The sequence below is a fragment of the Desmodus rotundus genome, chromosome 1, assembly GCF_022682495.2.
Source record: "Desmodus rotundus isolate HL8 chromosome 1, HLdesRot8A.1, whole genome shotgun sequence".
NCBI lineage: Eukaryota > Metazoa > Chordata > Mammalia > Chiroptera > Phyllostomidae > Desmodus > Desmodus rotundus.
Window position 1 is genome coordinate 172345520 of NC_071387.1, and position 27983 is coordinate 172373502.

Below are 27983 nucleotides of genomic sequence, written 5' to 3' on the forward strand. Positions count from 1 at the left end.
TATCCTTCATTTCTGCCTGGATCTTTTTTATGCTTGTAGGTACTCACTGAATACCTTAAGCATCCTTATAACCGGTGTTTTGAACTCTGCATCTGAAAGACTGATAATCTCCATTTCATTCAGCTGTTTTTCAGGAGTATTAATCTGTTCTTTCATTTGGGCCATGTTTCTTTGTCTTCTCATTTTGGCAGCTCCCTGTGTTTCTTTCTATGCATTAGGTAGAGCTGCTATGACTCCATGTCTTTGATAGCATGGCCTAATGTAGTAGGTGTCCTATAGGGTTCAGTAGCACAGACTTCCCTCTCACCTAGGCTGGGTACATGAGATATGCCCTACATGTGGGTTGAATACACCCTCTTCTTGTAGTTGAGCCTTGATTGTTGTTGGCAGATCAATGGGAGGGATTTACCCAGGCCAGTTAGCTGCAAGGACTGGCTGTGTCCACGGACACCCAATGTCTGCCCTCTGTACAGGATCAGCTGTGCAGGGTTAGGGTGGTAGTGTTCTGATGTGATCTGTGGCTGTCTACTGGGTGGGGAGGGTTCCCTGGATGGTGCATGCCAAGGTCAGCTACCATTTGTTTTGCCTTGGGCCACCCTGCATAATCTACAGAGCATTCTGCAGGTGGCTGCTACTTATACTGGGCTTGGAAATTTCCAGTCAAAGCCAAGCTGTGAATTTAGGCTCCCTGCAGATACTGACAGGCCTGAGGCCACTTAGCCAGAGGTATGGGGGATGGAGGTTGACTGAAACTGGCTGTTACTTGCTTGAAAGGATTTACGAAGATGTGAAGCATGAACTTAGACAAGCCATTCATATAGAGAAGCCACTGTTAACAGCATGGGTGGGCCTGAGCCTCAGGGAATCACCAGGGCGAGGCAAACAGTGTTAGCTAGGTTGATATTGCCTCAGATAAGGCAGCTGGCCTGCAGACTCTGTGGCTCTGTGGGGGGAGGGTTCAGAAAAGGAACAATGGCCTCTTCCATCTATCTATCTAGGAAAAAGCTGTCTCCCAGCACTTGCCCTGAATGCAGACACTTCATATGCCACTAGTGCCTTTCAAGCTGCTATCCTAGCACTGGAGCTCAGTCTTTTACTCAGTGAGCCTGAGGCAGTGAGCCTGAGTGAGCCCGAGTGGGTTCTTTAACAGGAACTTCTTGGAAATCCAGCCATTTCTTCCACCAACTCAATTCCCACTAGTTTCTTCAGCCAGAAGTTATGGGGATTTACCTTCCTGGCACTGGAACCCTATGCTAGGAGGTCTGGTGTAGGGCTGGAACCCCTAGCTCCTGAGATGTCCCTCCCAAATTTTTATACGCCACACATGGGTGTGGGACCAGCCCATTCAGTATCTCCACGTCTCCACCCTCCCTCCAGTCTGGATGGATGTGGATTCTTTAATTCCATAGTTGTCAGACTTTCATTCAATTCAATTTCTGACGGCTTTTCTACAGTTGTAATTTTGATGTGGTTGTGCAAAGAGGTGAGCCATGTTTACCTATGCCTCTGCATTGACTGCAATTCTGGTGACTTATCCTATTTATATATGACTGTCCACTTTTCATCAAATCTAGCAAAATACTCATGTTTAACAGTTTCTTTGGGCCTTCATTCCTGTATGAAGGCTCACATGTCACATAAAACTTTTATTAAATAAATCTGCATGCTTTTCTCCTGTTAATATTTGTCAGTTTAATTTTCAAACCTATCCAGGAACCCAAAGAGGGTTGAGAAAAATTTTTTCTTCCCCTAGACTATGAGGTCAAACATCAAATGTCTATCTAAAATCTTTGTCTCACGGGGAAGTAATATACAGATTGGTGACTAGTTAATAATATTGTATTGCATATTTGAAAGTTGCTAAGAGATCTTAAATGTTCTCATTGCAGGAAAAAATTTTATAATTATGTACGATGATATATGTTAACTTTATTGTGGTGATCATTTTGTTATATATACAAATATCAAACCATTATGATGTAAACCTGAAACTAATATAATGTCAATTATACCTGAATGAAAATAATAATAAAAATCTTGTCAAATAAATATCCAGAAAAGTCTACTGAATGCTTATTAAAAATCTATGTTTAGATAAAGGGGTTTAATCATAATCATAGCAGTGCCCTGGCCAGGTGACTCAGTTCGATAATCATCCCATACACCAAAAGGCTGCAGGTTCAATTCCTGGTCAGGGCACATACGCAGACTGTAGGTTAGATCTCCAGTTGGGGTGTATACGGGAAGCGGCTGATCGATGTTTCTCTCTGACATCAATATTTCTCTCTCTTCTCTTCCTCTCTTTCTAAAATCAATAAACACATCTTTGGGTCAGGATTTTTTTTTTTAAGAATAAGCACTTTTATTGTGAGTTAAAAAAGATTGCAAAAAAATAAAATGTTTTGTTTAAGAAATCCTAAGACTTCAACTGATAATGAATTAAAGATACCTAAGGACAATGGGCAAGAGTTCTCATCTGCTCTATCCAACGTAGTAACTACTCGATGCATGTGGCATTTTAACTTTAAAGTTCAAGGTAAACTAAATAAAACTTTAAATCTACTTTCTCAGTTGCACTAACCATATTTTAAATGCTTGATGGCCACATCTGGCTATGTTTACTACATGGGATAAGAGAAGATACAAAACACTTCTATCAATGAAGTTCCATGGGACAACACTGGTGAGATTTTTCAACTATTATTATGGTTTGTCATATTATAACTACTGTGCTTGTATTTATATAATATGATAGTATCCAAGAACTTGAAAGAGATAGCCTAAAAATCCATTTTCCAGAAATCATAATGGATTTGGGAATATAATTCCTAAGGACATGAAATGTTATTATGAAAAATATGTGACTTTTAAAAGAGTCTATTTTATATGTTATCCTCTGTGCAGGGCACTTGAGATATAAGGCACTTTAGAGAGGAGAGTATGGCTAATGAAGGTAAAACAATCGCCAACATTTTTCTGTAGTGCAAATCATGAATAGATTATGTTGCAGACAGATGTAACTGAGAAGAGAGGAAAAATTCAGAAAAGGAATTACATGCTTATTTTAGGAAGCTACAAAAAGAATTTACATCTCAAATGAAAACTTTTGCAGACACAGGCTATGAAGAGGGCAGTTTAGACCTCATATTAAATATGGTGAGCGTTGAGCCAATACAAAAATGGACCCCCAATTTAGCAGACTAAAAACTACTGAATGAAAACAAGAGAACCTTGATTATTGAGGGCAGGAGGAATGTACCATATGAGAGAGGAATAAATGAGTACCACCACCAGAAGAGATCCCCCTTACGCAATATTATAAGAAAGTAAACTACCATGACCAAACCATTATTATGTGTAATGTTAAAGAGACTTAATTTAAGAAAAAGACGACAATCAAAACTATGAACAATGAAATGGCAATAAATACATATCTATCAACAAGTGAATCTAAAAATCAAACTAAGCAAAGAAGAACAGAGACAGAATCATGGGTATAGAGAGCGTTTTGGGAGGGGGGTACAGGGGAAAGAGTGCAGAGGTGAGGGGATTAAGAAGTACAAATAGGTAGTCACAGAGTAGCCACGGGGCTGTAAAGTACAATAAAAGAAATGGAGTAGTCAAAGAACTTACCTGCGTGACTCCTGGACATGAACAATGGAAAGGGACTGCCTAAGGGAGTGGGGGGGTTGCTGGGTGAAGGGGGGCAATGGGCGAAAAATTGGGACAACTGTAGTAGCATAATTAATAAAATATAATTTTAAAAAATACAAGAAAGTAAACCAAAGGGGAATGCCTAGCCTGGTCTGAACAGGAAGTGATTGACATGGAGACTACTAATTAGAATTTTAGTGTTGTAATAAGTAAGAGCCACTTCATAAATCAGACTTAATATGGTAGATGTACAAATTTTCTAATCAAATGAAGAGGAACCATCTAAGAAAAAAGGCATAATAATAATCCAAACACTTTCTAACACCACCAACAAAAAAGCCACTTACCACTTGGCTGAATTTATCTCCCTGCTGTTTCTTAATTGAGCCAACATTCTATGGAAACCAAAAAAACAAAAAGAAGAAAAAATTAGACCTTTATGACTTTAAGGAACATCTTTTCCAATTTCTTATTTACCTCAAAACATAAATAAAATTCTCAAAAATTCACCAATGTAAGCTGACATACACAAACTTGCTAACTTCTAAATATATGGCTAGCTTAACCAATCATTAGATTATTCTTAATTCATTTGTAAACTATTTTTTTTTCTTTTATTGATTCTAGAGAGAGGGGAAGGAAAGGAGAAAGAGGGAGAGAAACATTGACATGAGAAACATAAGTCTGTTGCCTCCTGCATGATCCCTGACTGGGAACCAAACCCACAACCCAGGCATGCGCCCTCACTGGGAATTGAACCAACCTTTCAGTTTGCAGGAGGACACCCAAACAACTGAGCCACATTGGCCAGGGCTTATTTGTAAACTACTGAGAGCCCTACTCTATCAAATAACAAATATCCCTCTATCATTAAAATCCTAATTATTTAAACTTAATGAGAAATGATTGAGTTTTTCCAAGCAAATAAACAATAATTACCAATTATATTTAAGTTTAGTAGTTTTTTATGGTCTTATGTGACAGAAACTGTTAATTGCTTATCAGATTCTGTTCCTAATTTCCCGACTTTTTCTCCTGTTAGGCTGGTTAACAGACCCCACTAACTACCAACTTTTGAACTTTCCAAGAAGCCTCAGATGGATGACAACAGTTAAAATCTATGCCATATACTCACAAGTCTGCTTTACAGGTGGAATGAGGGATGGTTCTAGGAGGAAAATGTGCTTTTTATACCTAGAACTACATGTAAATGTGATGTCTACTTGCAACAACATCGTAGAACCCTAAGTCAACAAGCGTTAAGGATTGAAACCCAATAAATAAGGCTGACAGTAGAAACACAAAACCAGCCATGGAATCTCCAACAGCATTGCTGTTAGAATCAGCTGAATCAATGCTAACAACTGCCTAATTCTGGATTTCTTGGTTTGTAAGAAAACTAAATCTTCTATTTGCTTAAACCATTGCTAAGTTTTCTATACTTGTAATCAACATATTCCAAGGTGAGATAACCTGGAAACCTAGAACAACAGCATTCATAAAAAGTATATACATCATAATCTCTTTCTTAAAAATTCAGTGATACTAATAAATATGTCTCAGAGTTTTACAGAGTCACCCTAAATATAATAGGCTATTTGTCCCTATGCTAAATGGTCTCAGACTACTGAGTTGTTTAATTTTCCCCGCATATCCTAGATATAGTACATGCCACAAACAGTACTTTTGTGGGTAGCATGCAAAGGATGGCCACTAAATTTGTCATTCAAAAGACTTCCACATATGTGAGGAATGGAACTGCCAATAAAACTGAGATGGATAAGACTATGGAAGGAGCATGTTAGAAAAAAGAGAGATGAGAGGTTTGTCTTTAGAATCTCTAGTGTGAATTACCTGACAGATGTCCTGGTGGGATCCTGAGTAGGCAGGATATGGGTATTCAGAGATGTAGGAAAGTGTTTCAAAGCTGATACAAATTTGGAAGTCGTCTGCTTAGAGCTGATATTTAAAGCAATAAAAATAACATGAAAGCATCAAGAGCATTAGTGTAGACAGAAGAAAAGAAGAGGTTCGATAATTAAGCCCTACGTTATTATAAAAATACGTCAAAAAGAGTTAGAACTGCAAATGACACTGAAGAAAAACAGTAGTGAGGGTACAATGTGAATCAACAGTGGATTTGTAAGCAGATGAAAATAATCTAGTTAAGAGAAGGGGACCATTGATAAAGTTTTATAAAGAGATTTAGGCAACAAATCAGACTACACCAGCAAAATCTCTCACCAATAAAAAGCTACTCGTGATGAGGAAAACGAAAGAAATGCAGGTGCAATGGTGGAAATAGCTGAGTAAAATTCACCTAGGGTATTTTTCAGAAGTATAGATGACCACATCTAGAGATTCTGATTTCAGAGATTATATATAAAATTCAAGATTCTTTATCCAAACCAAAATGCTGGTGTGATTCTTTTTACCAACAGTTTCAACCACCATCAACACATGGTCAATCATTTCATCGACACTCAATCACCATCTTCTCTCCCTCATCTTCTACTATTCTTTTGGCAAACTCTCAGTTCGGAAATTACTATAACAATTAAAAAGGAAAATCACTGTAGAGCAATGATTTTCAACCTTTTTCATGTCATGGCACACACAAACTAAATACTAAAATTCTGTAGCACACCAAAAATATGTATTTTTTACCAATACAACAAAAATAGGTATAATTTTGTTCATTCACACCATACAGCTGTTGTTGTGTTGGTTGTTATCATTTATTTTAAAGATTTATTTATTAATTTTTAGAGAGAGGGGAAGGGAGAGAGAAAGAGAGGGAGAGAAACATCAATATGTGGTTATGTCTCCTGCGACCCCTACTTGGAGCCTGGCTAGCAACTCAGGCAAGTGCCCTGTCTGGGAATTAAACCAGTGACCCTTTGGTTCCCAGGCCAGCACTCAATCCACTGAGCCACACCAGCCAGGGCTCATTTTTTAATTTGACAATCTAAGGGAAAAGAGGTCAGTGCCCCTGAGTAAATAGTCAGGTATTGCATATTTTAAAAATTCTTGTGGCACCCTGGTTGAACACTGCTGCTGTAAAGAGTTTTAAAAAATAGTACATTTCCCTATTGATCTAAAGAGACCACAAATTATACTTGGCTAAGTTTAAGAGAAATCTTATGTTGGAGCAATCTTTCAAAATGGGTTCAGAAGTTAAAATGCACAACAAAGGTCCTTAGGCATACCCAGTTATTAGAGAGTATTTAGTGGTTGTATAAGATCATTCTAATTTAAACATGGTTATCACAATGTTTTGCTAATCTGTATTAATACCTGCGCTTAGTTCTGAGGAACTTTATGGACATTATTAACCCATTAGTAGTAAGTACATGGAAAGTAAACAATGAGAATTGTGGTATGAAAAGGAATAAGAATAGGAAGGTAAGAAACTTATGTAATTAAAAAATTGTAAATGCTGTATAAGAGCATTTGATTATGAAGGACAAATCAACAACTAAATGTATAAAATGTGCTATATCTAATGAAAGGCAGATGGTGAAAGAAAACAGTTTCACACTTACAGCTTTAAGATTAACATAGACTACTGGCCTGATTCTAATCCAATAGAAACCTGAGTGTCTTCAATATCAGCCCTGCTAATCTAACTTTCATATATAAACGTGTAAAAAATCTTACTGTCACATAAGTAGTAGACATAAATACCGAAGTTACTAAGGAGTTCCCATATTTGCAGCAATTTCAATTCTGCGTATCATTTACATAATGAAATGGACAGATCCTTAAGAATATAGATTGGCCAATACATACACCCATGTAAGCAATAGCAATTCAGATACAAACTCTTTTCATCATCCCAGAAAGTTCCCATGTACTACTTCCAGTTAATGCCCCAGTACTCTAAGAGGGGGGACTTCTGGTCAAGATGCAGGTGTAGGTAAATGCAGCTCGCCAACTCACACAACCACAGCAAAATTACAGCTAAACTACAGAACTATGACTCTGAACCATCAGAAAATTGAACTGTATGGAAGTCTAACAACTTAAGGAATTGAAGAAACCACATGCACCAAGAAAGGTAGGAGGGGTGGGGAATGCAGAATGGGCTGGTTCCACACCCACATCTGGTGGATATAAATCAGAGGGATACCTTGGCAGCATGGAATCCCAGCCCCTCAGCAGACCACCCATCCCAGGGTTCCAATGCCAGGAAGATAAATCCCCCTAACCTCTGGCTGTTGAGACCAGTGGGGGTTGGGTCAGCAGAAGCTACAGGATTCTCAGGTGTCTCCTAATGGAGGGCCTCCTGCACAAGGACTTACTCAGGCTTACTCCCTCTGAGGTCCAGCACCAGAGCAGCACCTTGAAGGGCACCAGTGAAATACAGGAAGAACTGAAGTATCAAGCATCAGGGCCAGAGCTGGGAAACAACTTCCTCCAGGGCAGAATTGCAGACAGCAGCCACTGTTCCTTTTTTGAGCCCAACCACACACAAACACAAATGCAGAGGCACCATATCTGAGATTCCATCAACCTGGCTCCAACACTTGGTGCTGCCCTGCTGATTACTGAAAGCTCCACCCCCACCTAACTTCCGGTTCCACCCAAGCTGGTAACAGTGGCTTTTCCATATGAATGGCTGGGCTATGCACAGGCTTCAGACCTTCCAAAATATGCTCAAGCAACAGATGAGCCCAGCCCTATACCTCCCACAGCAGCCATCTGCAGATTGCTTTATAGCTTATGCCAAGTGACCCCAGACAGTACACAGAGAGTGGCTGACCCTGGCCTGTACTACCAAGGAAAGCCCAGAGCCTCAGCACCTAGGTGACAGCTGCACTACTGCCCAACCACCTCCATAAGCCACAGAGGTAAGTGGTTGGTGACGAGTGGTCTCAGCCAGTCCTATCAGCTATCTGACCTGGGTAAATCCCTCCCATTGACCTGCCAACAGCAATCAAGATTCAACTATAAGAGGAGGAGTACTCAGCCCACACAAAGGGTGCACCTCTAGTACTCAGCTTGGGTGATAGGGGAGGCTATGCCACTGGACCCTGCAGGACACCTACTATATTAGACCATGCTACCAAGACAGGGAGTCAAAGCAGCTTTACCTATACATAGAAACATACACAGGGAGGCTGCCAAAATGAGGAGACAAAGAAATATGGCCTAAATGAAAGAACAGATCAAAACTCTAGAGAAAGAGCTAAACAAAATGGAAACAAGCAATGTATCAGATGCAGAGTTCAAAACACTGGTTATAAGGATGCTCAAGAAACTTAGTGAGGATCTCAACAGCACAAAAAAGATTCAGGCAGAAATGAAAGAGACACTAAGTGAAATAATTTACAGGAAACAACAGTTGAGTGGATGAAGCCAAGAATCAAATCAATGATTTGGAACATAAGGAAGCAAAAACAACCAATCAGAACAAGAAAAAAGAATCCAAAAACAATGAGGATAGTATAAGCAGCCTCCGAGACAATTTTAAGTGTTATAACATTTGCCTCAGGGGGTGCCTGGAGAAGAGAAATAGCAAAAAATTGGCGATCTATTTGAAAAAATAATGAAAAAAAACTCTAATTGGGTGAAGGAAATAGACACGCAAGTTCAGAAGTACAGAGTCTCCCAAACAAGATGGATGCAAAGGGGCCCGCTCCAAGACTCATCATAATTAAAATGCCAAAGGTTAAAGATAAAGAGAGAATCTTAATAGCAGCAAGAGAAAAGCAGTTAGTTACCTACAGGGGAGATCCTATAGACTGTCAGCTGATTTCTCAAAATAAACTTTGCAGGCTAGAAGGGATTGGCAAGAAATACTCCAAGTCATGAAAAGCAGGGGTCTACAGCCAAGATTGCTCTACCCAGGCAAAGCTATCACTTAGAATCGAAGGGCAGATAAAGAGCTTCCCAGACAAGAAAAAACTAAAGGAGTTCATCATCACCAAACCAATATTATATAAAATGTAAAAGGGACTTACTGAAGAAGACGATCAAAACTATAAACATTAAAATGGCAATAAATGCATAACAATCAACAATTGAATCTAAAAACCAAACTAAGCAAACAGAAACAGAATCATAGATATGGAGTACATTGTGATGGTGGCCAGTGGGAGGGGGGTATGGGGGAAAAGGTGAAGGGATTAAGACGACAAAGTGGTAGTTTCAGAATAGGCAGGGGGATGTACAGGAAATGTATAGAGCCAGTATAGGAAATGGAGTTGCCAAAGAACATATGTGCATGACCCATGGACAAGAACAAAGGAGGAAGGATCAGTGGAGGTAGTGGGAGTGCTGGGTGGAGGGGGACAAAGGAGGAAAAATTGGGACAACTGTCACATAATCAATAAAATATAATTTAAAAAGTACATTTGCGTAAAAGTGTTACGAGAATGCAGGCTTTGGTTCTTATGAGCTATATGTGGAAGGGAAATTGGTGGGTAATTAATAGTCTCTAATTATGTTTACTTTCATTTTTTAAGTGATTTTAATATTTAAGATTCCCAGAGTTCATTACATTCTTCACTAATACCTTGATATTCTCAGTCTTTCTCAATTTTAACCATTATAGTGCATGCATATAAGTATCTCATTGTATTTTTGTTTTGCATTTCTCTAATTACAAACGCCATAGCCTAATCTGTACTTGGACCTCATTTAAATAAGATAATGAACTTCAAGCCTGACACTTTAATGGGATAAGACTTTTGGAAAAGCGAGTGATCAAACTGTGTATATAGGAGGAATGCAAATTATTGTGGAAGAGGATACACTACATTAGAAAACAATTCTCCATTAACATCTCACATTTCTGGTTGGTCTAGGTCCCCTGAGTAATGTCATTTTATAATAAATTTAAGACATTTATAATAAGTAGACATTCCAAAATAATAATGCTATTGACACTGAGACCTTCTTCCAGAGCTATGCTGACATTTGAGTAAAAATAGGGTTTCTCTCCTGTGCTCTCCACAGGAAAGGACACACAGGTCACCAGTGGCACTCTGTAACATCAGAGTTTCCTAATTTGGTGTTCCTCTCCTGCACATTACTGCTTGAGCACTTCCACTGTGTCACCCTGTGAAGATTTAAGCTTAGGTAATTGACAGTAGATAATGCTCTGGATGGTCTTTTGTAGTGAGTAATAAATTCTTTGTCAATGATATAGAAGTCTTACGTTTTCTGGCCAGTTAACACGTTAGCTTGTAAATAGAGTAAAATTTCAGACCTTTCACTATTTCTGATTTAATCACTGTAAATTAAGAAACACGGTCACAATGTTTTATACCACCAAAGATCAAAATATCCAATCTATTTCCCCATTCCTTGAATTTGGACTGATCTGTGACTTGTTTATAAATCAAGGTGGCATAAATAACAGTACTTACGCATCAAGAAAATGTATCACTTCCAACCCTACCTTCTTGGAATGATGCTTTAGAACATGATTCCATAAGGAAGCCTGGGATGAAAGATCAATCACAAATTTAACAGAAATATAAATTGCTATTGTTTTAAGCCATCAATCTTCCTAAGTTTATCAACTGCATTGACTTTTTCAAAGAAGAAGCTTCGCAACATGTTCATTTTATTGTATTTCCCATTTTATTGATTTCACTTTTCTCTATTTTCTGCCCTTCATTTATTTTGGATTTAATTGTCTTTCTGATTCACAGGGTGAAGCTTAAATAATTGATTTGAATACTTTTTTCTTGAAAATTTAAAGCTATAAATTCTCTGAGCTGCATTTCATGAATTTTGATATGTTGTCTTTTTTGTTGAAGTTTTTTTTGAAAGATTTTGTTGAAGTTCTTGAAAATGCTTTCTAATTTCCCATTTGATTCTTTAACCCATGAATTATTCAGAATCATCTTAATTTCAAAATATTTGGGAATCTACTAATCCTCATTTTGTTACTGATTTCTAATTTAATTCCATTATAGCATAAGAACATAGTATTATGATTTTAAGCCTTTGTAATATGTTGAAGCTTTTTGACAGCCCCAATACCATCTATCTTGTTGAGTATTCACTGAGCACTTGAATGTCACATACTGCATCTCTTGGATACAATGTTCTATAAATGTCAATTAGGTTAAGCTGGTTGATAGTGATGTTCAAGTCTTATATATCCTTATCAATTTATGGTATTCCTTTCCTACTAATTACTGAAGTATTGAAACCTCTAACCACAGGTGTGGATATGTCTATTTCTCCTTTCATTATCTTGAAGTTCTGTTATAAAGTGAATATATATTTAGGACTCATATCTCATGATAAATGAATCCTTTTTATCATTATAAGATGTTCTTTTTTTCTGCTAATAATCTTTGTCTTGCCTGGTATCACTACAGCCATGGGAGCTTTCTTTTAGTGCTGACATAGAATTTCTTTTTCCATCTATTACTTTTAACCAAATTTGTCTTCATAATTAAAGTGCCTATTTGTATGAAGCATGCAGTAGGGTCTTGCTCTTTCACCCAGTTTGACAATTTTTATGTTTTGATGTTGTGCTTAGTCTGTTTATATTTAATACAATTGTTGGTTTTGCTTAATTTAAGTCTATTATATTACTATTTATTTTCTATTTGTTTTTTGTTCCTTCTTTTTTCCTGCCTTCCAGTAAAGTTAATTTTTTCATACTATCTCATTTCATGGCCTTTAGCTATACTTTTTGGAGGACTGCTCTAGAAATACAGTGTGCATTCTTAACTCATCACAGTCTACCCTCAAGTATTATACCACTTCATGAGTGATCTAAGAAATGTAAGAGTATAATTTATACTTAAATTTACTCTCCCCCATACTTCATGCTATTGTCATACATTTTACTTCTACATATTATAAATCCCATGATGTTTCTTTACTTTACACCATCAACTGTCATTTATATAAGTTTAAAAACTAAAAAGCAGACTTTCATTGTAACACACACATTTATCATTTCCTGCACTCTGTTCCTTATTAAACATTTGCTGTTAATCCCATTTGAAGAGATTCAAGATAATGCATTTTTCAGTTCTAGAATCTGTATTTCATTCTTCTTCAGTTTCCATTACTCTCCTAAAATACCCAAACACTCACATATTATCCTGTAAAATTGCTTTAAAATCCTTGTCTCCTAATTGGGTCAGCTTTTGCTACTGTTTTCTCTTAATTATGCAATATATTTTCCTGTTTCTTTGTATGTTTCATTATTTTTCATACATAGTATTCTACATGCTGTTTGTAAGATCAAAGTTGAGAATTAACTACAGTATTATTTTGTTAAGTTTTCCTGATTTTCCAGAGAGTCTATGCTCTTCTTGAGTAAGATGAATGACTGATAATTCAGATTCCTAGTAAAGTCAATTTGAGCTGGGACAGCCACCATTTTCATCTCGTCAAAATTTGAGGTAGGGATAATTTCGACTGCAGTTTCAGATATTTTTGCTTCAATTTGCCTTTAGATTCAATTCTAGCAGGGTTCCACAATTCAAGAAACATTAAAATTTGCAAAACTAAACATTTTTCTAGGTTTTTCAATTCCCTCCTCTACTGCTACTTCTCAGCAAAATTCAAAATGGATGGAATCAGGCATAAGGATTTGATTTTGCCTTGAGGCTGGTCAGATTCCCATCCCTTCCCAAAAGCCTCCATTGTCATTCAAAAATGGAATGATTTGTCCTGATCCCACAGTCTTTCCATTTAAGGCAAGTCCTACTTCATCTTAATACTGATACCAGGCACATGCCCCCAGGTAGCGAAACTGCCACAAACTTGACTCACCTATGAGAGGTTCATGATCAAGGAGTTCAGTTTACTAAGGCCTGATTTCACTGATTACTAGCTCTATTTTCTAAAGCGTAATTTTTCTTCATTCCCGTTTTTTCTTATTCTTACCAGAGAGCCAAATGTTTTTTTGTGTCCTCCATTATTCTAAATAAAAACAGAAGTATCAAGAGATTTCCAGTGTAGATGAAACTGTTCTATTTATACAAAATATACTCCATTGAAAGATATCCACACTGTGGACTCACTCCACTGTGAAGGAAAATTGCTCAAGGTAGAAGAAAATTCTTCAGAATTCTCCATCTCAGTTTAAGAGGAATGATGTAATTTGTGCAGTAAGTGGACCTAATTATTTTTATAGAAAAAAAATCTTTCATCCCACTATTAGAAATAAGAGTAGAAATGCAAACATCTCACACAGAATTAGTTCACTTAACTATGAAAGCCCATCATTAGATCATTCTATAATCAGAGGAAGCAGAGGGAGAATGAGGAAAGAAAGCAGCTCAGTATGGTTCACAACCAAACTTAAGGAATGTACAATGAGGCAGAAAAGGAATACTGAAATCTGTGTAAATTTCTAATATACAGTTGGTTCTGTTTAACAATAGGTCAATAAAAGCTGTGCAAGGTGACATTTGTGGCAATATGTAACACGAATGTACATTCCCAAATGCTTAATATGGTAGGAAAATTCAATCTTGGCATTATTTCAAACCTAGAAATATCTTTCTCGAAAAGTCTTAACTGGATTCTAAACTTTCTCCCATAACACACAATCCTGTGGCAGGATTAACTTTCTTGTGTGTATTCTCATATTTCTCTTTACGTCCCCATATTCATCTCTACGCCAGAATAACTCCCAATCTCCACAGTATCTGCTGATGACTTGTAACAATTTCTCTTCCTCCTTAAACTTTTTAAGCATGATCGAGTGAGCCTCGCTAGGAGCAGAACATGATGGTCAAGTAAACCAAGGAGAATCCCAGTTCTCTAAACTACTCTAAGGGACAACTGATTTTGAACACTGACAGCAATATGCTATAACAAGTAAGTGTATTTTTCCTCCCATCTTAAAAAGGACCTCTCCTGAAGACATCTCTCCAGCTACCAATCCGTTTCTCTGCTCCCTTTTACAGAAAAATTCCAAACAAGCTGTCTATATAGCACATACTGCCTTCAATTATTCCATCAATTTTCTTAAAGTCACTCCAATCACACTTTTGTCTCCATCACCTCAATGGACACTGTTTTTCCTAGGCCATCATTAGCCTATATATCGCCAAATCCAATAGACAATTCTAAGTTCACATCTCCCTTGACTTGCTCCCCACTACTTTATACATTTTATTCACTTAGCTTCCAAGACCACATGTTCTCCTAACTTTGCTCTTACACCACTGATCACACCTCAGTCTCTTGCTAGCTGCTCTACTTTATGTCAACCTCTTAACACATTAAAATGACAGAGAACACAGATCTTATCCCTCTTATCTATCATGTCCTTGGTGATATTCAGTTTCAAGTCCTGAATACTATCAACTATTTTTTTTTTAACTGACTGATTTTAGAGAGGGAAAGGAAAGGGGATGGAAAGGGGAGGAGGGGGGAAAAGAGAGAAGTAGAGAGACATCAGTTTGTTGTCCCACTTATTTATGCATTCATTGGTTGATTCTTGTATGTGTCCTGACAAGGGATTGAACCTACAATCTTGGCATATTGAGGATGATGCTCCAACCAACCAAGCTACCAGGCCAGGGCCATAATCAATTCTTTAAATAATAAGTACTCTAATGACAATTGTCTCAGTTTGGGATCTCCCAAAAGCAAAGGCAGTGATTAAGCACTTGAGTGGAGGTCTTCTGTCTAGGAACTGACCCTGAGGGTATAGGAAGAGCATGACAGAGCTGGAGAGAAAGTCAAAATAAGGAATGTACATTAACAATATCATCCCTAAGAACAACTGGGATTCATTCTACTTAAACCTTCAGAGAAGCACACAGGTCGCCTCTCAGAACTATCTGCCTACAGGATAAGAAGTGAGCTGCTGTTATCCATCTGCTCTGTCTCCTACGGATTAGGAACTGCCTCTATGGACATTAACTACTAGTCAATGCTTGTTTCCCAGTCTAGCCAACCTCCCCTAACAGAGAAATCACTGGGGCTCACTTTCACTAGGAAGATCAGCCTGAAGCGACTCTGGGCCCTCATGGCACTGTTACTGCACCTAGGGTTAAAATCGGAGGCGAGCCAGAATATCTCCATTTAGTGGAGGGATTTAAAGGAAAGAGCACTAAGTCATGATTTAGAAATGAGAAAAAGTTAAAATGATGAATGATTCCAAGAGTTGCTTCTGTTTTGGGTGGGAGTAACAGAATATAAGCACTAAGAACAAAAATTTCCCAGAAAGTCTAATGATACAAAACACACTAGTAGGAATCAGAATGGGAATTTAATAGCACAAATAAAAAACATTTATGTATTTTAGACTAAACACAGACCTTTAGCACATACTGCAAAACAAAAAGGTGTATTTTTTAAATTACTAAGTTCAAATATACAGTAATATATTTTAGATTTTGATGATTTTCTATAAAAGTATAAATTACAAAGCTGTCTCAAGAAGTAGAAAATCATGGATGAAATTTACATGTTTGTCCATAAATTACTTCTCTAAAGGACACTAACAACTTGTGAACTTTCAAGAAATGGAATTTAACCACAAAGTTCAGGACTCATTATGTTCCCAATTCATGACATAAACTCAATATAACTCTGATACCAACACCTATCAAAATTAACATAAATATCCACATACTATTCATCTTCAAGAATACTTCAAAAATCCTAAATTACATAGCAGAAACTCAAATACTGTAGTAATAATACAAATGACTAAGGACAATAAATTCCAGGATGCCAAGATGAATAAACATGAAAAAAATCTATTAACAATACATTACACAAACAGATGAAGGGGTGGAAGTAAATGAATCTTCTTGACACTGCCAAAAGGGAATATAACATTCCAGACAAAAATCTTAGTAAACTAAAAACAAGGTATTTCCTCAGTAAAAAAACCTACAAACAGCATCAGATTCAAGAAAATTGAAGAAATACTAGAGATATTCCCATTAAAATTAAAAAGAATAGCAGTCCTATCTACCAAGTGAAAAAAACTCCAAAGAATAAAAGAAAATATTTTTAAATCATATAAAGAACTCCTACAACTTAACTATAAAAAGACAAATAACAGAACTTAAAAATGGGCAAAAAATGTGAATAGATGTTTCCAAAAAATATATTAGTGGCTAATTAAGCACATGAAAAGATGCTCAACATCATTAGTCATTAGGAAAGTATGAATCGAAACAACAATGGTAAAATTTTACACCAACTAGCAATGGCTCTAATGAAAAAGACAGGCAGTAACAAGTGTCAGGAAAGGTGTGGAGAAACTGGAACCCTTATATATTACAGATGGAAATGTAAAGTCATACAGTCACTTTTGGAAAATAGTTTGGCAGCTCCTCCAAAAAGTTAAACATTATTACCATATGACCTACCAATTCTACTCCTAGGTATATAACCAAGAGGATTGAAAACACATGCTTTCAGATAGTTTTGCAACTACTGCTTCACAGCAGAATTAACCATGGAGTTCAAAAAGTAAAAACAATCTAATATTTATAAATTAATGATTAGATAAATAAAATGTTGTCTATCCATACAATAGAATATCATTCAGCTATAAAAAGACAGAAACTACTGAGATACATGATATGACATGATTGAAGTTTGGAAACATTATACTATGGTAAAGAAGCCAGACACAAAAGACCAAATATCTTATGATTCCAATTTTATGAAACATTCCAAATAGGCAAATTAATAGAAACAGAAAGTAGATTAGTGGTTGCTAGGGTCTAGGGGTAGGGGGAAACAGGAGTGGCTGCTAATAGATAATAGGTTTCTAAGGCAAGGGGGTGGGGTAATAAATGTTTTTGGAATTAGTGATGATGGTTGCAGAATGCTGTAAATGCACTAAAATTTACCAAACTGTATACTTTAAAGAAACAAGTGACTTCTACGATATGTGAATTATAGCTCAATTGAAAAATAAATGTAAAAAAAACACACCAGGACACCAGTTGACACCAATATTATGTTTTTTTATGCAGTGTATATACTACCCTAGAAGCTGAGCCAAACCTGTTGAAAAGCATAACCTGATTTGAGAATTATGGACACTGTGCCACAGTGCTTCAAATTCTACCATTATTTATTTATTTTGGATCCTCTCCAAAAACCTCTATTAAAATGCAAATTCAGCTAGTGAAGACAAGGCTCTAATTTCTTAACATGAATTTAATTATAAGTATATTTTCCTAAGTTTAAGAGAAGAGAAGCTATTGAGAAGGAGCCATGAGCAAAGAACAGAAAAAAAGCAGGTATCGGCAAAACAAAACAAACAAAATACCACAAGAGAGAACGGTTTGAAATCCTCATTTTCCTGTGAAGCTAGTGTGTTTGCTTTGGGGTTAACTTAGCCTGGGTATGATTATAAACATTACAAACCTTGCAAAGAAAATCAGACCACTCTTGACATTATGTTATAGAAAGATTTTAAAAGCTTAATTATTTGGATAACTGGGAAGACCAACTGGGGAGCAAGACAGACCATGCAACCTAAGGTTCCAGCCCTGGGAAATAAAGCCTCAAAACCTCTGAGTGTAAAAATCTGTGGGGGTTGAGGAGGCAGGAGAAACTCACAGCCTCAGAGGAGAGTTCGTTGGAGAGACCCACGGGGTCCTAAAGAGAGACCTACCCACTTGGGAATCAGCACCAGAAGGGCCCAATTTGCTTGTGAGTAGTGGGGGAAGTGACTGAAAGTCAGCAGAGAGCCAAGCAAGAGGCACTGTTCCCTCTTGGACCTCTCCCCCACATACAGCGCCACAACACAGCAACCTGGATAGCCCCACTCTGGTGAATATCTAACCCTCTGCCCCTTACAACGTAACAGGTGTGCTCAGACAAAAAAATATGGCCCAAATGAAAGAACAAATAAAAGCTCCAAAAATAGAACTAAGGCATGAAGAGATAGACAACCTATCAGATGCAGAGTTCAAAACACTGGTAATCAGGGTGCTCACAGAATTGTATGAGTATGGTCCCAAAATGGAGAAAAAGTGAAGGCTATACAAAGTGAAATGAAGAGAAATGTACAGGGAACCAACAGTGAAGGGAAGGAAACAGGGACTCGAATCAAGGGTTTGGACCAGAAGGAAGAAATAAACATTCAACCAGAATAGAATGAAAAAACAAGATTTCAAAAAACTGAGGAGAGGCTTAAGAACCCCTGGGACAACTTTAAACGTTCCAACACCCAAACCACAGGGGTGCCACAAGGAAGAGCAAGAAATGGAAAACTTACTTGGAAAAAAATGTGAAGGAGAACTTCCCCTATCTGGCAAAGGATATAGACTTGCAGGAAGTTCAGGAAGCCCAGAGAGTCCCCAAGAAGTTGGACCCAAGAAGCACACACCAAGGCACATAATAATTACATTACCCAAGATTAAAGAGAAAGAGAGAATCTTAAAAGCAGCAAGAGAAAAGGAGACAGTTACCTACAAAGGAGTTCCCGTAAGACTATCAGCTGATTTCTCAAAAGAAACCTTACAGGCAAGAAGGGGCTGGAAGGAAGCATTCAAATTCATGAAAAGGACCTACATCCAAGATTACTCTATCCAGCAAAGCTATCATTTAGAATGCAAGGGCAGATAAAGTGCTTCCCAGATAAGGTCAAGTTCAGGGAGTTCATCATCACCAAGCCCTTATTATATGAAATGTTAAAGGGACTTAGAAAAAGAAGAACACCAAAAACTAAAACAGTAAAATGACAACAAAGTCACAACTATCAACAACCAAACCTAAAAACAAAACAAGCTAAGCAAACAACTAGAACAGGAACAAACTCACAGAAATGGAGATCACATGGAGGGTTATCGGTGGGGAGAGGGAGGGGGGATAATGGGGGAAACGGTACAAGGAATAGGAAGCATACACAGTAGGTACAAAATAGACAGGGGGATGTTAAGAACAGTATAGGAAATAGAGAAGCCAAAGAACTTATATGTATGACCCATGGACATGAACTAAGTGGGGGGAATGCTGGGGGGAGGGAGGATGCAAGGCAGAGGGGGATAAAGGGGAGAAAAAATGGGGTAACTGTAATAGCATAATCAGTAACATATATTTTTAAAAAACAGTTATTATCAAAAAAATAAAAGCTTATTAACACTCCTAAGTAAAGCTTAAGAATATCACCACATGATGAAAGTATTATTTATTAAAAGATACATTTTTAGTGGGATTCACATTACTATTTTAGGTATAATATTTCAATTCTATTAAGTCATTCTAAACATCCCTTAGGGCTAAAGACCCACTTACTTTTTAAGTAAAATAGAGTCATATATGAAGACGACTAGAAGAAAAACAAAAATTTAATTTCCCTCTAATAATCAAACATTACCTTTTATTTTTAAAGCATATCATTCAGTCACCTATTTACTGACTGCCTCGCTAATAAGGATGCTGTGAGGACATAAAGTATCATTTGTGGTTCACTTTATTAATAGCAGACATGTGAATGTTTATTCCAAGAATGGAAATCTTGAAAATCTCAAACTAAAATCATCTGTATCATATTCTTTGGTGTTTTTAGTGGTCCAAGTCAAGCTTTTACATCAAGGTGATAGGAGATCTAAACATGCCTCTTGAGGAAACTACAAAGCTTATAATAACAAGTACTCCTGTAGAGAAAAACGAGACTTTTAATCAGACATAAATACTCCTCAACTTTCTTAATGCAATAATAAACATACCATTTCCTCAACTGATTTCCAGAGCGTCAATAAGCAAAAATGATTTCTAATATGGCATTCTTCCATTAGAAAACAAAATCCTGAAAATAGTCTTTTACCCAGGTAGAAAAAGTTCAAACTAGAACAATGATGGTTAAAGGAGTACTGAAAATACTACATCCATCCATGTCTATTTTAAATCAAGTTACACTACAAAAAAAATATCTATTATTTGGAAGCACATTAGCCTACTGTCATACATAATCCATCTTCACTAAGTTTTTATATTTTATACCATTTTATTTTTATTACCAAAAAAAAAATTATGAAAAAGACCCTTAGAACCATAGAATATGTGATGTTAAAGTGTTGTCAACAACACTGTCCATTCATTACTCAGTAGCTCTCACATAAGGGAATTCACATTTTGGAAATCACTTAGAATTTAAATGCTAGAAAAGTCTTTTGCCTACTCTAAAGAACTTGTGATGTTTCTTTATTTAGGGTAATGAGAATCTTTGCTCATAGAAGCTTAGCTAAATCTGATGTTCTATCACAGCAACGATGCTAAATTACTTAAAAGTTACAGTTTCTCATTCCTTTCTTTGGATCTGATTTCCTACTTTTATTAGCTACGGTATTCACATCCTATTAAAATAAGTAAGAAAAACAAATAAAAACAAAAAAATGTCACCTCAAATCTTATTTTTAAGAAACATGAAAATTATAGTCAAAATAGTCAAATTGTACATACAGGGATCTTATGTAAGTAATTCTATCATATGGGGAAAGAATAAAAGAACAATTAAGAAAAAAAGTATAGCCTTGAAGTACCATTTCAAAAGATCTCCAACACAAAACAAAACAAAACAAGGTAGAACACTGCACAGCAAACTAACTACATAATTAAAGAGGCTGAATAACACACTGGTTCCTGACAAAAGAATGCCTCTGTTTCTTCCTTCACCAGAATAAAGGTAGTGCTACTTACAGACTAGAAAAATGAAGGAGGACTTCATATATTTGTTCTTTGTCCTCTCCCCTCAGTTTAGAACAGTTCTTAGCACAAGGTAGATGCATAAATGCTGTTGCTACATGTAGCTTCTAAAACTGGGAGAACAGTATCTACATTCCATTCTCCTAGTTTTAGAAGCTACATGTAGCTAGTGGATTGAGTGCCAGCCTGCAGATCAAAAGGTCACCAGTTCGATTCCCAGTGAGGGCACATGCCTGGGTTGTGGGGCAGGTCCCCAGCTGGGAGCATGCAAGAGGCAACTGACCCATGTTTCTCTTGCACATCGAATTCTCTCCCTCTCTTTCTCCCTCCTTCCCGCCACCCCTCTAAAATAAATAAAATCTTTAAAAATATATTTTTTTAAATGGTGAAAGAAACCAATTACTGTTTTGGGGGGTCAACCCCAGTGCCACTCTAGGAAGCTGGCCTTGAAGTAGCACTTAATAAGATCCAAATGAAGGAGAGAAGTTTAAACAGATTCCTCAAGTTTACGAAGTGCTCTAAGATGCAAAGTAAAGGGAATTACAAAACAAAGGAAAACAGGAAATTAAAGAAGGTGGAGCAGGGAGCAGTTCTGGCTCCCATGGACATCTTTAATATATTTTTTGGAGGAGAAAGGATGCAGAGAGAAAGGAGTAGTAAAAATGTTGTGCATTAGCTCTCAGTAACCTTAGAGGATTTCTATAATGGTGCAACAAGAAATCCAACTCAACAAAAGAATGTGATTTGTGAAAAATGTGAAGGCCAAGGTGGTAAGAAAGGAGCAGTAGAATGCTATCCCAATTGCTGAGGTACTGGGATGCAAATAAGAATTCATCAGATAGGATCTGGAACAGTTCAGCAAATTCAGTCTGTGTGCATGGAGTACTAGGGACATGGGGAATGGATCAGTCCTGAAGATTGACGCAAAAGCTACAATAAAAGATAGTTTGAGAGAAGATTCTAGAAGTTCATATAGACAAAGGCATGAAAGATGGCCAGTAGATAATATTCTATGGTGAAGGAAACCAAGAACCGAGACTGGAGCCAGGAGATATTGTCATTGTTTTAGATTAGAAGGACCATGCTGTTTTCACTTGATGATGAGTACATTTTGTCGTGTGTACGGACATACAGCTGGTTGAAGCATTTTGTGGCTTCCATAAGCCAATAGCTACCTCTTGACAACTGAACCACCGTTACCACCTATCCTCCAGGTCATATTGGCAAATACAGAGATATCGATGTTTGCTAAATGAAGGCATGCCAATTTATCCTACAGCATATGATCATCAAATTTAAGGTAAACTTTCCTCAGAATGGCTTTCTATCTCCAACAAACTCTCTTTGATAGAAAAACTCCCACCTGCAAAGTAGTAGAAGATACTAACATAATGGACCAGGTAGAGCTCGTAGACTTTGATCCAAATTGAGAAAGATGGCACCATTACAATGAAGCAGCATACGAGGATGATGAACATCATCTCAGGGGTGGTGTTCAATGACAGATCTCTTAACAGGACCAGTGAATAACACTCACTACTGGTATTTTATGTGCAGTAGTGAATGACTGAATGGACTGTAATAATATATTCACTACTTGCTATTGTTTTTGTTACAACATTCAACTATTGCAGTGTTTTCACAGTTAAAAACTACTTTTAAAAAATTTACCCTAGCATTTGTTAGGACATACTTTGTAGTTTATTTCAGTTATGTACATGGAAGAGCTAGAAAGAAATGCTGGGTATGTACCAACTTTGGTCTATGACCCTTAATAGCTAAGTTATGAAGTTAAAATTCTGTATTTAACTGTCAATCAAAGAACTTAATTTGTAAAGAAATGTTTGTCTGTATAGTTTTATTAAGTGGGATTCATGGTGATACCTCTCCATTTATTCTATTGCCTCAACTGTTATTTGAAGATGGCATGCCATATAATTTAATTTAGCCTGTGCTATCAGTGACAGAAATGATACTTTTTAAAAAAATATATTGATTATGCTATTAGTTATCCCATTCCCGCCCCCTCACTCCACTCCATCCTGCCCACCCCCTCCCTCCCACATTCCCCCCCTATAGTTCATGTCCATGGGTCATACTTATAAGTTCTTTGGCTTCTACATTTCCTACACTATTCTTACCCTCCTCCTGTCTATTGTCCACCTATCATTTATGCTACTTATTCTCTGTACCTTTCCCACCACTCTCCCCCTCCCACTCCCCTGTTGATAACCCTCCAAGTGATCTCCATTCCTGTGGTTCTGTTCCTGGTTCTAGTTGTTTCCTTAGTTTGCTTTTGTTTTGGGTGTGGTTGTTAATAATTGAGTTTGCTGTCATTTTTACTGTTCCTATTTTTGATCTTCTTTTTCTTAGGTAAGTCCCTTTAACATTTCATATAATAAGGGTTTGGTGATGATGAACTCCTCTAACTTGACCTTATCTGAGAAGCACTTAATCTACCCTTCCATTCTTAATGATAGCTTTGCTGCATAGAGCAACCTTGGATGTAGGTCCTTGCCTTTCATGACTTGGAATACTTCTTGCCAGCCCCTTCTTGCCTGTAAGGTCTCTTTGGAGAAATCAGCTGACAGTCTTATGGGAACTCCTTTGTAGGTAACTGTCTCCTTTTCTCTTGCTGTTTCTAAGATTCTCTCCTTCTGCTTAATCTGGGGTAATGTAATTATGATGTGCCTTGGTGTGTTCCTCCTTGGGTCCAGCTTCTTTGGGACTCTCTGAGCTTCCTGGACTTCCCAGAAGTCTATTTCCTTTGCCAGACTGGGGAAGTTCTCCTTCATTATTTGTTCAAATAAGTTTTCAATTTTTTGTTCTTGCTCTTCTCCTTCTGGTATCCCTATAATTCGGATGTTGGAACGTTTAAAGATGTCCTGGAGGTTCCTAAGCCTCTCCTCATTTTTCCAAATTCTTGTTTCTTCATTCTTTTCTGGTTGGATGTTTCTTTCTTCCTTCTGGTCCACACTGTGGATTTGAGTCCCAGTTTCCTTCACATCACTATTGGTTCCCTGTACATTTTCCTTTGTCTCTCTTAGCATAGCCTTCATTTTTTCATCTAGTTTTTGACCAAATTCAACCAATTCTGTGAGCGTCCTTATTACCAGCATTACTGTGCATCTGATAGGTTGGCTATCTGTTCGCTGCTTAGTTGAATTATTTCTGGAGCTTTGAAGTGTTCTGTCATTTGGGCCTTTTTTTTTTTTTTTTTGTCTTGGTGCCCCTGTTACTTAAAGGGGCGGAGCCTTAGCTGTTCACAGGGGTGGGGTAACACTGGTTGCTGTGCTGTGATGCTGTATGTGGGGAGGGGCCGAGAGGGGGCAATAGCGCTTGCTCCACTCTCCACCGAACTTCAGTCTTTCACTCCACTACCCACAATCAAATTGGGCCCCTCTGGTGCTGGTTCCGAAGCGGGTGGGCTTGTGCACCCTGTGGGTCTCTCCAACGACCTCTCCTGTGAGGCTGGGAGTTTCTCCTGCTGCTGCCCCAATCCCCACGGGCATTTTCAATCAGAGGTTTGAGGCTTTATTTCCCTGTGCTGGAGCCCTGGGTTACACAGTCTGCTTCGCTCCCTGCTGTTCATCTGGTTTATCTGTGCACAAATGTGGGGCCGCAGGGTCTGCTAGTGGTCAGACTGCCTGCCCTGTTGGTCCCACACTCCGCCAGTCTCGATCCCGCCACGGCCACTGGAGTCCTCTCCGCCCCTCCTACAGGTCTGGATGAATGTTTATTTTTTATCTCCTTGGTGTCGGACTTCCTTGCCGTTGGATTTTCTGTCAGTTCTGGTTGTGTGAGGAGGCACAGTGTGTCTACCTACGCCGCCATCTTGGTTCTCGCTCCGAAATGATACCTTTCTAAAGAAAGAGTTTATCATAATAAGCTGCTTCCTGAGGGTTTGCACTTACACAATTGCATTCCCTTCTGCCATGCCATCTTTTTCCAAATATATATAACTATCAGTCCTTGATTACATTTTTTCCCCTTCTCTTTGGACCTCAGAGTAGTGACTTCCAAGGCAGGCTAACTTCAAAGTTAAGAATTACGATATTTTTACATAGAGAAGTAGTTTGCATGCATGAGATAGGAAGGTATTTTTTTAGATATGTTACAGGCTTACTTTAAACCATTTAACTTATGCTCCAAAATAACTGTATAGCAAATTATGATAAATAGCTTTAATTGGATATTTAAAAGTCATGTTCATAAGCTTAAAACTGGGTATTAGAATTTAAGCAATTCTTGAAATGGCATGTGTCCTTAATATACTGACTACAAACCATTAAAAAAAATAAAATAAATGTAAAATTTTAAAACTTTCAGGAAAACTTCAGGATATAAGGTTAAGCAAAGTGTCTTTAGATTCTAGAAGAGCACAACCCATAAAAGAAAGACTGATAAACTGGACCTCATAAAATGAAAAATGTTTGCTCTGTAAAAGTCCTGTTAAAAGAATGAAAGGGGGCTTTCAGTCAAGATGGTGGATAGGTAAATGCAATACTAGAAACTCCCCACAACCACATCAAAATTACAAATGAACTACAGAACCACCATCATTCAGAACCACCTGAAATCTAGCTGAACAGAAGTCTTACAACTAAGAATATAAAGAGGCAGACACACCCAGACTGGTAGGAGGGGTGGGTCCCACACCCATGTGTGGTGGATAAAAATCAGAAGAGATTATCTGGGCTATGGAGATATCTGCGCTTGCTCTGCACTAGTAGCAAAGGATCACAGCCCTACATCAGATCTCCCAGCCCAGTGTTCCTGTGCCAAGAAGTCCCCTAACTCCTGGCTATAAAATCTAGCAACAATTGTGGCTTTGTGAGACAGGACTTCTGAAGTCCCAGGCAGTTCCTTCTGAAGGTCCCACTCCCTCTGAGCTCCAGCACTGTGGCAGCAGCTCCCTGAAAGGCACCAGGGACATAAGGGAGGAACTGAACTGTCTGGCATCAGACCAAGAGCTAGAAGAACAGCTTCCTCCCAGACAGAAGTGCTGGCAAAGGCCATTGTTTCTTTTCCGAACCCTTCCCTATAAAGCTAGCAGGCAGGTGCCATATCTGAGTCACCACCAACCTGGCTATCACTGTTTGCCCTGCCCTGATGATTCCCTGAGACCCCACCCACCCAACTGTTACCAGTGGCTTTTCTGTACAAAGGAGCCTGCCTTGGCTCATGCTTCAGACTTTCCTAAAGTCTTTCAAACAAGTAACATCTGGTCTCGGTGTGCCCATACCTATCAATATCACTAAGTAGTCCCAGGCCTGGCACTACTGGCAGCCAGCCTTGGCAACATCATGGCCTCTCCTGGGTACCTGCAAGACCAATTTGTAGCTCATACTGGACGGCAATGGGCAGCACACAGGTGACAGCCAACCTTGGCCTTCACCTCCCTGTAGGCCCCACAGCCAGTGCATTTGGTGGACAGTTTCAGACCACGTTGAAGCACCACACAATCACCTCCACAAGCGACACATTCCAGAGATGGACTCAGTGGGCACCAGAGCCCCACTGAAGCAATTCCTGCTCCATGAAATGGGCCCAGACAGCTGATTATCTACGGTGGTCAGTTAATCCTTGAAGCCCATAGGCCTTGGGATAAATCCCTCCTGTTGAGATGCCAAAAGATGAAGGTTCATCTACAACAGGAGGTTGCACACAGCCCACACAGTGGTGGTGGGGCACACCTGGAGTGCCCAGGACACCTACTACATATGGCCACTATACCAAGCCTGGGAGATGAAGCAGCTCTACCTAATACTTAGGAGACAAAGAAACATGGCTCAAAGGAAAGAACAGATCAAAACTCCAGCAAAAGAACTAAACAAACCTGAGACAAGCAATCTAGGTGCAGAGTTCAAAACACTGGTTATAACGATGCTCAATGAACTTTGAGGAAGAGTAGATGAACTTAGTGAAAACTCCAACAAAGGAATAGGAAACATAAAATGGAACTAGGAAACATAAAAAAGAACCACTCAGAAATGAATACATTAACTAAAATAAAAAAATATGTAACAAGGAATCAGCAGTGGAGTTGATGAAGCAGAGGATCAAATCAGAGATTTGGAAGATAAGGAAGCAGAAAACACCCAATCAGAACAGCAAAAAGAAAAAAGAATCTAAAAAAAATGAGGATAGTATAAGGTGCTTCTGGGACAACTTCAAGTGTACCTACATTCCATATCATGGGGGTGACAAAAGGACAAAAAACGAGAGCAAGAAATTGAAAATCTGTATGAAAAAATGACAACAGAAAACTTCCCTAACTTGGTGAGGGAAACAGACATACAAGTCCAGGAAGCACAGAGTCTCCCAAACAAGGCCCACACCAAGACACATCATAATTAAAATGCCAAAGGTTAAAGACAAGGAAAGAATCTTAAAAGCAGCAAGAGAAAAGCAGTCAGTAATAGCCTTTCAGCTGATTTCCCAACAGAAACTTTGAAGGCCAAAAGGGACTGGCAAAAAATACTCAAAGTGATGATAAGCAAGGACCTACAAGTAAGATTATTCCACCAAGCAGAGCTGTAATTTAGAATTGAAGGACACATAAAGAACTTCCCAGACAAGAAAAAGCTAAAGGAGTTCATCACCACCAAACCAGCATTATATGAAATGTTAAAGGATCTCCTTTAAGGAGAAAAAAATATGAATAACAACATGGTAATAAATACTTATCAACTGAATCTAAAAAA

The 27983-nt window shown here is 38.1% G+C and overlaps 1 protein-coding gene and 1 pseudogene across 11 annotated transcripts in view; one reads left to right on the top strand and one right to left on the bottom strand.

The window, feature by feature from the left end:
* Window positions 1-27983, bottom strand: part of ERBIN (erbb2 interacting protein) — a 124651-nt gene that overhangs the window by 70439 nt on the left and 26229 nt on the right. For 7 of the 11 annotated variants that reach the window (XM_053913168.2, XM_053913156.2, XM_053913164.2 and 4 more), the window contains one exon: window positions 4002-4049. The gene's annotated coding sequence lies outside the window, so the exon portion shown is untranslated. Of the gene's footprint in view, window positions 1-2204; window positions 2306-4001; window positions 4050-5508; window positions 5614-11062; window positions 11105-27983 lie in introns of all 11 variants that reach the window. The other 4 variants (XM_053913151.2, XM_053913143.2, XM_053913147.2 and 1 more) reach the window with 4 other exon arrangements.
* Window positions 20000-23285, top strand: LOC112321032 (dnaJ homolog subfamily A member 1 pseudogene; annotated as a pseudogene).